Source organism: Nicotiana attenuata, unplaced genomic scaffold (genome assembly GCF_001879085.1).
Source record: "Nicotiana attenuata strain UT unplaced genomic scaffold, NIATTr2, whole genome shotgun sequence".
Lineage (NCBI taxonomy): Eukaryota > Viridiplantae > Streptophyta > Magnoliopsida > Solanales > Solanaceae > Nicotiana > Nicotiana attenuata.
In genome coordinates, this window is record NW_017670786.1 from 73812 (window position 1) to 83691 (window position 9880).

Consider the following 9880-nt stretch of genomic DNA (forward strand, 5'->3'; position numbering starts at 1 on the left):
CAGACAAGAAGCAAGAATACTCTAAATATGTGTTCAGAAGAGAATTGTGTAATTGTGAAGTCTGAAGTGTGTTCAATCGTGCCGTTGTGAAAAAAAGGGTCGTGTATTTATAGTGTGAAAGTCATGAGAAAATAAGGAAAGAAAATAACTGAAGACTGATTGTCAATCAATTACATAAGACTCCCTTTAATTAAGGGATTCAAATTCAAAACGGGTATAAAACAATTAAGGAAAGAAATTAATCAAACACTTGTGTAAAGCATGCAATTGAGGGCAAATACATAAAGGTTATTTAAGGCAAAGTTCAGTGGTACATGTCGAACCCCCCTTTTTCTCGCGAAATCGTGTTTACGGCATTCGGGAAGACAACTCTATTCCCGTTCGGGAATTGGGTTTTTTGGAATTGAAGAGTCGCCACCTAATGATTGAGTGCATTAGGACACTAAGAAGGGTTTTGAATTTGAAAACCAGAGTTTAGGTAAGGGCTAGAAATTATCTCGAGGGGAAGGTGTTAGGCACCCCTCAAGATCCACTAGTGTGGTTCCTGGCCATGCAATATTGTGACTTTAAACAACATATAAACAAATAAAGGTTTCAAATATGAGGGATTATCACATATGGCTGCAAATAAATTAAAGTTTTGAAGAAGCAAAGAAAGCTGAAATTTTGAGGAAAATAGCTTAAAAACTCTGGAAATAAACAAATAAAGGAAAAGGGGGGTCCTAGGTTTACAAATCACACGGAATCCACACAACACCGGTAACCAATCGTACACATAGTGTTATCGTGTGATCATCATCTCCATGTCTAACCTTCCCACCCCGTAAAGGTTATTTAAACGCGTGGATTGGTCACGAATGCTTATTGCGTGCTATTACTCATCCCGTCCTATAAGTCCTAGAGGGTATTTAGGACCACTATTCCTACAAGGTAAGGTCTAGGCTGAACCCTTAGCTTTAAAGGACAAAATACTAGGCGACATACATATCAAGTAGGACTTCACATAAAGGGGAACATACAAAGGCAAATAAGAGGCTCACAGATCCCTCACAAGTAAACATGTCATTAGCACGTCTCAAACACATTTGAGGTCTTAAAAGAACGCGAGTTTAAAGATCATTTTTAGTAGAAGGTTTAATCACAACTGAGTGATCGGAAAAAGCGTTTGACATGCAGAAGTTCAACTAAGAAAACAGCTGAGTAAGTAAAAGTAAGGGAATTGTTAAAACATCGTTTGGAAAAAGGTAAAGATTTGAAAATACAGTAGTTTAAATCAAAACAGCACAATTCTGGGCAGAAAAGGTAAACCAGTAATTTGAATACTTAATTGAGCAAGAATCAGGAAATTAGTGAGAGCATATAAACACGAAACAGGTTTCCAGATGAAGAGATTTTCAGTAAAAGAGTGGACTTCAGAGAGGCGGATAAAAACGGAGTCGGGGAACATTAAAAGGCTNTGCTTTGGATACGCCGGAGCAAGGCCGGAGAGGCCATGGAAACTTGAATCGGCGAAGATTCGAACGGACACCATCGAGGTCAGACCTCGAAACTTCGAACACCATGCGTTCAAGAACAGAGGGAGGTGAGTATAGGCCATCCATGGCCTGAGAGGCCATGGATTCCGGTGAGTTGGAGGTTGAAAATGGTGGAAGGCGATTGGGGTTTCAAGAACATTCGAGAAAGTTTGAGAGGGGGAAGGTATTCAGAGGCGGCTGGCTAAACGAATAACGGGGGATTAGGGTATGGTGGGGAATTAAAAAGGAAAGGGGTAATCATGGCCGTTGATCAAAAGGATCAACGACTTGGATTAAAAAGAGGCCGGGCGGGTTGGATAAACGAGTTAAGGGGTTGGGTTAAATTAGGATTGGGCTGATCCGAAATTGGACTGGAAATTGGGTCAATTAGGGGGTCAAATTTGGCTATGATACCAAATTGAAACGAAATGAGGCCAGTTTTTAAATAGCCAGTTTTGTCCCTTTTATTTTATAAAATAGTAAAAAAGATTTTAAACACAAATAAAAAATACTGAACCAACTAATAATATATAAAAATTAATTTAAAAATATTGGACCCAATTTTACAATTATAGGAATGCTATTAATATTAAAATAGGCCAAAATTGCAATTGTATGCAATTTTAGCTTTAAAATACCAGATAAATTTGTACAAAACCCCCTTAACTATATTTTGGCGTAAATACGAGAATAAAATAAGTTATTCATCAAAAATGATAATTTTGGGAATAACTATTGATTTTTGTACTGCTAAAAATGGACAATAAGTTGATTTTAAAATCTTTTAAAAATTAGAAAAAAAAAAGCCAAAACACTTAGCTATGCTTATATATGCATATATATGCTAATTTGAGAGTATTTTGTATATGAAAATTATATTAGGGAAAAATTGGGTGTCAACAGAAGCCGCCGAGATGGAAAGATCATTAATAGCCACGAATATGAAAAGAAATCAGCTGAATCTCTGATTATGCACGATTGGCTATTATCATTTCAACTGTTACAAATCACCCATGTAATGGGTAATTAATGTAATAAGTACTACTAATAACATGCAGGAATTTAATAGGGCAAACGATTATGAATTGTATCCTTATATAAATTTACTTTCCATAACTTGTATCCCCATGGAGAAAACTGCAAAGTGATACTTTCAATTGACAATATTCTTGTTGTTCTCTACCATTGGAAAATTTTGTTCTTTCCTATTGGAAGAAAGCATCAATCATCAATAGGATTTCTATGTAACGATCCGAACAGTCATTTTGAGCATTGGCATTCCATTTGGTGGTTTGAGGTCTTGAGTAGCTTCATATTTATTACGGCTTGCGTGTATGGTCGGTTTTGGTCTTCGAGTTATTCAGAACTGATTTGGGAGAATGATTCTTAAATAGAAAGCTATAAGGTGGAAGGGTTGACCAAGTTTTACTTTTATGTATTTGACCTCGGATCGATTTTTTGATGGTTCCATTAGGTCCGAATGATAATTTTGGACTTAGGTGTATGCTCGGATTTGCATTTGGATGTTTCTAGAAGGTTTTGGCATTATTTGGTGAAAGTTAGCAATTTGAAGATTTGGAATGTTCATAAGTTTGACCGAGTGAATTTGATGATTTCGGATTCAGATTGTTGTTTCAGGAGTTTGAATAGGTTCGTTATATCATTTGGGACTTGTGTGCAAAATTTGAGGTCATTCCGAGTTGATTTTATATGGTTCTGCACGAGTTTTGGAAGTTGAAAGTTCAAAGGTTCATTAAGTTTGAATTGAGGTGTGATTCGTGGTTTTGATGTTGTTATGTGTAATTTGAGGCCTCGAGTAGGTCCTTGTTATATTTTGGGACTTGTTTCCATGTTCGGGCAGGGTTCCCAGGGGTCAGGTAAGTTTCAGATGGATTTTGGACCAATTTGGGTCATGTCGATTATTGTTGGCTTCTGCTGGTTTCTGATGCTTCATTTGTTCTTGGCGATCGTGAGGATGAAGCCGCGATCGCGTAGTGTTAGGAGCTGGTCTTATTTGCGCTCGCGTCTGGCACCACGCGTTCGTGTAGCGGTGAGCTAGGTTGGGCAGTCATGATGGGTTCTTCTTCGCGTTCGCACTAGTTTGTCCGCGTTCGTGAAGGTCTGGCAGGTGTGTCATCGCGTTCGCAAGGGAAGTGCCTCGAACGCGTAGTGTAAAATATGGAATTGTAATTTTGTGCATTGCGATTGCGAGGGTACAACTGCGATCGCGTAGGGTTCCACTGGGCAGTGCATATAAGTACTCTATTTCGGACCTTGAGCTCATTTTATCACATTTTGAGTTATAGAGCTCGGATTTGGGCGATTTTGGAGGGAATCTTTACCACATGGATTGGGGTAAGTTTTTTTTACTCGATTTTGATTTAATTACATGATTCTATCTTCGATTTTGGCATTTGATCGATGATTCTAAAAGGGAAATTTGGGGGTTTTGTCTAAACTTTTCTAAAGTGAAGAATTGTATTTTGAACATCAATTCGGAGTTGGATTTGAGTGAAATTAGTAAGACTGGATTCGTATTCGAACGAGTTTGTCGAAATTTGTGAGTTTCTCGGGGTTCGGGGTACGGGCCCGGGTTGACTTTGAGTATTTGATAAAAGATTCTACCTTAATCGCATGAGTTTGTTTCCTATGATATTATTTGATGTTTTTGATTTGCTTTTGGCTAGTTTCGAGCCGTTCAGAGGTTGATGTACCCGGGATGGAATTTCTAGAGTATTATTTGGCTTGCTCGGTATTTAGTATGGCTTGTTCGAGGTAAGTAACATATCTAAAAATGGAATTAAGGGTATTTATCCTTGAAAATTATGATATTTGAGATGTGTTGGGGTGTCACACGTGCTAGGTGATGTTCGCGTGTGCGTGCAACGGGGTATTCATGATCCGAGTAGTCCTTAGACTATTATATGCCTTATTTTTCTATCATGCTTCGTTGATATCATATTTTCTCCATTCGTATGACTACGTGGGTTATTATTCATGCTAGAAATCATGTCTAGGCTATCTGCTTAATTCTCTGAGACGTGATAGGGCTATCTTTGCCATGTTGAGCTATTTTCCTTGGTCGTAGACATACTGTTCAGTAATGATAGTTACATTTGCATGTTATATCTCTGTCTCTATGTACTTTAGATATGCCGTCTCACATCTGTCCTTGTACGTGACACGAGTTTGAGCTGTATTTGGGGCATATTGTGATATTCCGTGTTATATAATTGGATTATGTTTTCAGTGAGATATTGGCATATGGAGACTTGAGAGGATTGATGATTGATGTGGGCCGTAGAGCCATGTTGTGAGTTATGTTGGATCAGGTTGCACATTGGGCTAAGTGTTACTAATTTGGAGGCTACGCGTGCACCAGGCCCCATGATTGGGTTATGTGATTATGATTAGCGCTTAGGCAGGATCCGCCCCTTCAATGTCTGACATACCAGCAATGGGCACAAGCACGGTGTTATATATATGTGCTTTGGTGAGGGGAATTTATGCCAGGCACCCGTAAAGTGCTAAGTGCTACTATATATGATGGTGAGGGCCTTGTGCCAGGCACCGTGAGCGTGCTAAGTGTGGTTGTTCTTGATCGTTTCACTGTGATGATATTAAGCTGACGTGTATATTTGACATGTCGGTAAAGAGATATATTTTTCTCATGCTAGACAGTAATATGACATTTGATTACTTGACTTGTATATTTGACATGTAGGCATGAAGATGTATTTTTCTTATGCTAGACGGTATATGACATTTGATGACTTGACATGTAGGCATAGAGATGTACTTTCCTCATGCTAGTTGGTAAATAAAAAGGCTTATCTAATATTGGAAAAATATAGTTCTTTTGATAAACTCATGTAAATTGATTTTTAGTGGTAAGATTTGGACTTGAACTGTTATACTTGAAAAACGTGTCTACTTTCTCGTAACTATGAACAAGCTGAGCATAATATCTCTTAAGTTATATATTTTTACTTTCTTCGTTATGTCGTTATGAATTGTTATTGGATATTGGTTTTGGAATCTAACCATCTTCCGAGCTCATTACTGCTTTCAACCTAAGGTTAGATTTGTTACTTGTTGAGTACATGGAATCGGTTGTACTCATACTACACTTATGCACCTTGCGTGCAGATCTTAGAGCTGATGCTGCTGCGTATGGCGGGAGCTAACATTGAAGATGTACATATGTGATGACCCAAAGGGTCATCTTCTGTTTTAGAAACCAAATCCGTGTTCCGAGGCCTTAAAACCCTCATTTTATCTCTCCTCGATTTGCATGCGCAGTCCGGGCGTGTATCCAGAAAGCCCTTATGTGAAAAATTTAAGAAATGATGATTTTTGGCCTAAAAAGTTAAATTTTGTTGACTTCGATCAACATTTTGGGTAAACGGACCCGGACCCGTGTTCCGACGGTTCCGGAGGGTCCGTAGTAAAATATGGGACCTGGGCGTATGCCCGGAATCAAATTTCGAGGTTGATGTTCTAACCGTCAATACCACACAAGAGGGGAGGGTGATTTGTGTGGTACCCAATTTTCGCTCTAGAAGAACCTGATTCTTCTAGGTGTACTAACTACTACTGTTTGCGGAATTAAAAGTAAATAAAATAAAGAACACAAAGATTTTTACGTGGAAAACACCTGGCTCAAAAGGTGAAAAAACCACGACCTACTACTCAGTAGGATTTTCCCAAACTTCCACTAAGTTCACTGAGCCAAAACAGCATTTACAAAACTCTTGTAAACCTAAGGATTAAACTCTAATCCCGTTGTGGCACACAGCCTCAGCTGTTGCGACAACTTCAAGTTAACACTAACTTGAATACTCAAAGTACCTATTACAATTGCTTCTAAATAAAGCTGAAAGGTACAATATGTAACACCTACTACAATTGAACTAGAAATAAAGAAAGACACATAAAACTCTTTATGGAGCTGGTTCTTCAATCTGGTTCATGTAGCTTCAGGTTTGCACACTTGAATCACACATGAACTGCTTGCAAAAAGCCTTGCTATTTTGCTCTCAATTCATGTTTAACTTCTGCGTTTTTGTGCAACACTTTAATGTGAGGACATCCTGCAATTTATAGAGTTAGTAGATGAAGAAATAACTAGAGTTCTGATGCAACTCTTCCTTGGTGGAAGAGTTCTAGTTGATTTCAACTTCTAACTCCTTCCCTATCTTGAATTGTGTTCTCTTTGATTAAGGACTCCTTCTCCTTATCAATTATGCAACCTTTTCGATTAGGAGATACTAAATACACCAAATTAAGCTTATCTCCTTCACGTGCAACCCACATGCTCGAATCTGCCCGTTTTTGTGCACCTGAGGGATGAACCTGGTTCATCCTGAGTTCCTTTGTCAGTCTTCAAAACTAACCTTTACTTGGGCCAACAAATTCTCCCTTTTTGATGATGACAAACTCTGTGCTTTTCATAAGCTTAGGCCCTGTTTCAACTCAGCTCAACATCAACACAATGTTAGAAACATTTTTTCTTTTTATCACTTATCATCAAGGACGAGGTACATTAGGTTATAAACATCACTGTTTAAAGTGTAAACATCACTTGTTTAAAGCATAACCTTTTTCCACCCTTTTGGCATCATCGAAAAGTTGCATAAAAAATGTGAGATAACCAGATTTTAAAACTTATTCATGGCCACTGGGGCTACTTCAAATGCAATCATGGATTAATCATCATAGATCAAGCTAAGAATTTTAACCATCAAAGAAATATGAACAAACAATTAGAGCAAAAACAGTGAATTTCATTGATGATTGATAAGATTCTACCACAAAGCATAAGAAGAAATTAAAATACTGAAAGCATGAGCAAAAGAAACAAAACGTCCCGAACTGGGTCACTGGTTGATCTACACTAGGCTGGGAAGAACTAGGTGCTTGGTTTTTGACTTGGAGGAGTTTCAGCACACCTTGAAGAATGCCATCATTCTTCTCTTTTTTTCTCTTGCCAGCTCAGTTCTGAGAGCATCTCTCTTAGTCTCCATCTCAACCAACCTCTTCTTTAGCCTTTCAATCTCAGCATCCTTAGCCCCACTTTCTTGCACCAAGGTCCTGACCTTGCTATTCACTGGTACCTTTTTGATGAACTAGGTTCTTTAGGAGTGACATTGACTTCATAATCGCAAGCAAGCAGAGTATTAACCCAAAAATGATCCTTGCTTGTACCTTGAAATGTGCAAGCACAGTTGTGAGAATGAAACCATAGGGAATGGCATGAGTTTTGGTGCCATTGATAACCCTATCAGTAAGTCCAAGAGGGTTTCCTGAACAGATGGAACAGGTTCATCTATATTTTTCCCAAGTTGAACCAACCCCTCAGGAGCTTCGCCAGACCCACTACCCCCTGTTTTGCTCACACTCTCTTCTACTTCAGTAAATTTCTCTCCCCAAACAACTATTGCACTAGTTTCTTTTGTTAGACCAACAGGAGTGGGTGAAGAATCAATCACTCTTGTACCATTTCCCCTCACAAAACTCCTAGCACCCTTGCTCTCTTTTTCGTTTCCCTTTTTATTTTTACCACCAACTTCTCCAGATTCTTTAGTCTCAACACCTGCTATAGATCCTACCAGCACAAATCTATTCTCCAAATTTGCAGCAACTTTAGAAATTGTCTCAGGAGTAACTTTAGAATCAGAAGATACCTGTTCAGTTTCGGAAGACCTACTTTCTTCCCCCTTAGTAGCAGACTTAAATGAATCTTCAGATCTATAGGATTCTTCTTCCCTACCTGCTTTCAATTGCTTGTTTATTTTCTTGATCTGCTCTCCTTCAGCGACAATCTTACGAGCCATCATCTTTACTCTACTTTTCTTAGAGATTGGTGTTGTAGAAGGTGTGGAAGTGGTTTCCTGTGGTGGTGATGAAGGATTTTCAGAGGTGTTCATCTGGGCTAGGGTATGGAAGAGAAGAGAATTAGATTATTTTTGGAAGATGAAAGAAGAATGAGAGTTTTTGACGGCTTGAGAGAGATGAAGTAATAAATACACTAAAGCTGATCAATATACAGAGGAATAATTGATGGGGTAACTACAACTTTTCAGACTCTTAGATGTTTAATCAAACTGAAATTCAGTTTTGAAGAGAAGTTGGAGTGTATCCCTAGAATCTAGGTACTTCCATTCGGTTGGGACTCTTTTGAACAGGACTAGTTCACTTGTAACGGATAAGTCCAAAAGGAGTTTGGTATTTGGTAGGACTCTGCTCATGATCCAAATATAGTTATTTCAAATTATGCAGTGTAGAAAACATACCGTGTTATCTTGATGAACCAGGTTCTTCACTGATAATTCTCTTGTGTGAGTCTAAATTTGCCAAAATAGAGAAAATATCATTAGTGATTAATGAATCATTTTAACACATGGTACAAGAGTATACTATGGAATGTATGAGACTGAGCAAGATTTAATCTAATTATACACAATTTACAGACTTTCTAACCAAATTTTTTTCATTTTTTTTCGTTTAACCTTGAACTGGTCCTTTTAGGTGATCTTAATCATCCCTAATTTCAACCTGTTCCTCTCAAAGTGATCTCTACTTAAGTCTTTTGTGAAGATGTCAGCAATTTGCTTGTTAGTAGCACAAAACTCCACAGTGATCAAGTTTTTCTCATAGTTATCCCTCAAAAATGGTGCCTAACTTCTATGTGCTTAGTTCTCTTATGATGAACTAGTTTCTTTGTCATACAAATAGCACTAGTGTTATAATAAAAAATTGGGATGCAACCAACTTCAATACCAAAACCCATCAACTGTTGCTTGATCCACAACAATTGAGCATAATCATGAAGCAACAGCAACATACTCAGCTTCAGCAGTAGATAAGGCCATTGAATTTTGCTTTTTGGTAGCCCATGACACAAGACATGAACCAAGGAAGTGTGCCATACCTGAGGTGCTCTTCCTTTCAAGTATCTCAATATTCTCTTGACAACAGTCAAGTGGGACTTCTTTGGATTTGCCTGAAATCGAGCACAAAGACCTATACTGAAAACAATGTCAGGTCTGCTAGTAGTAAGATACAAAAGAGAACCAATCATTCCCCTATACAACTTCTGATCAACAGATGAACCAGGTTCATCTATATCCAATTTCGTGGATGTTGCAATAGGAGTGTCAATTTCTTTAGATTTTCTTCCTGGTTTTGTTACTAAGGAATAGGTTCATGGACAGGTTCCCTCGAAGTTTGAGGATCAGTTACTCTCTAGTCAGTTCCCCCTGTCATGTTGCCCTGGGTGGAAGGACCTGTTCCATCATATGTTCCTTCTTGTGATGCTTCTTCAGGCTGGACTATGGTTTCACCATTTGAATTTCTTATCAGCC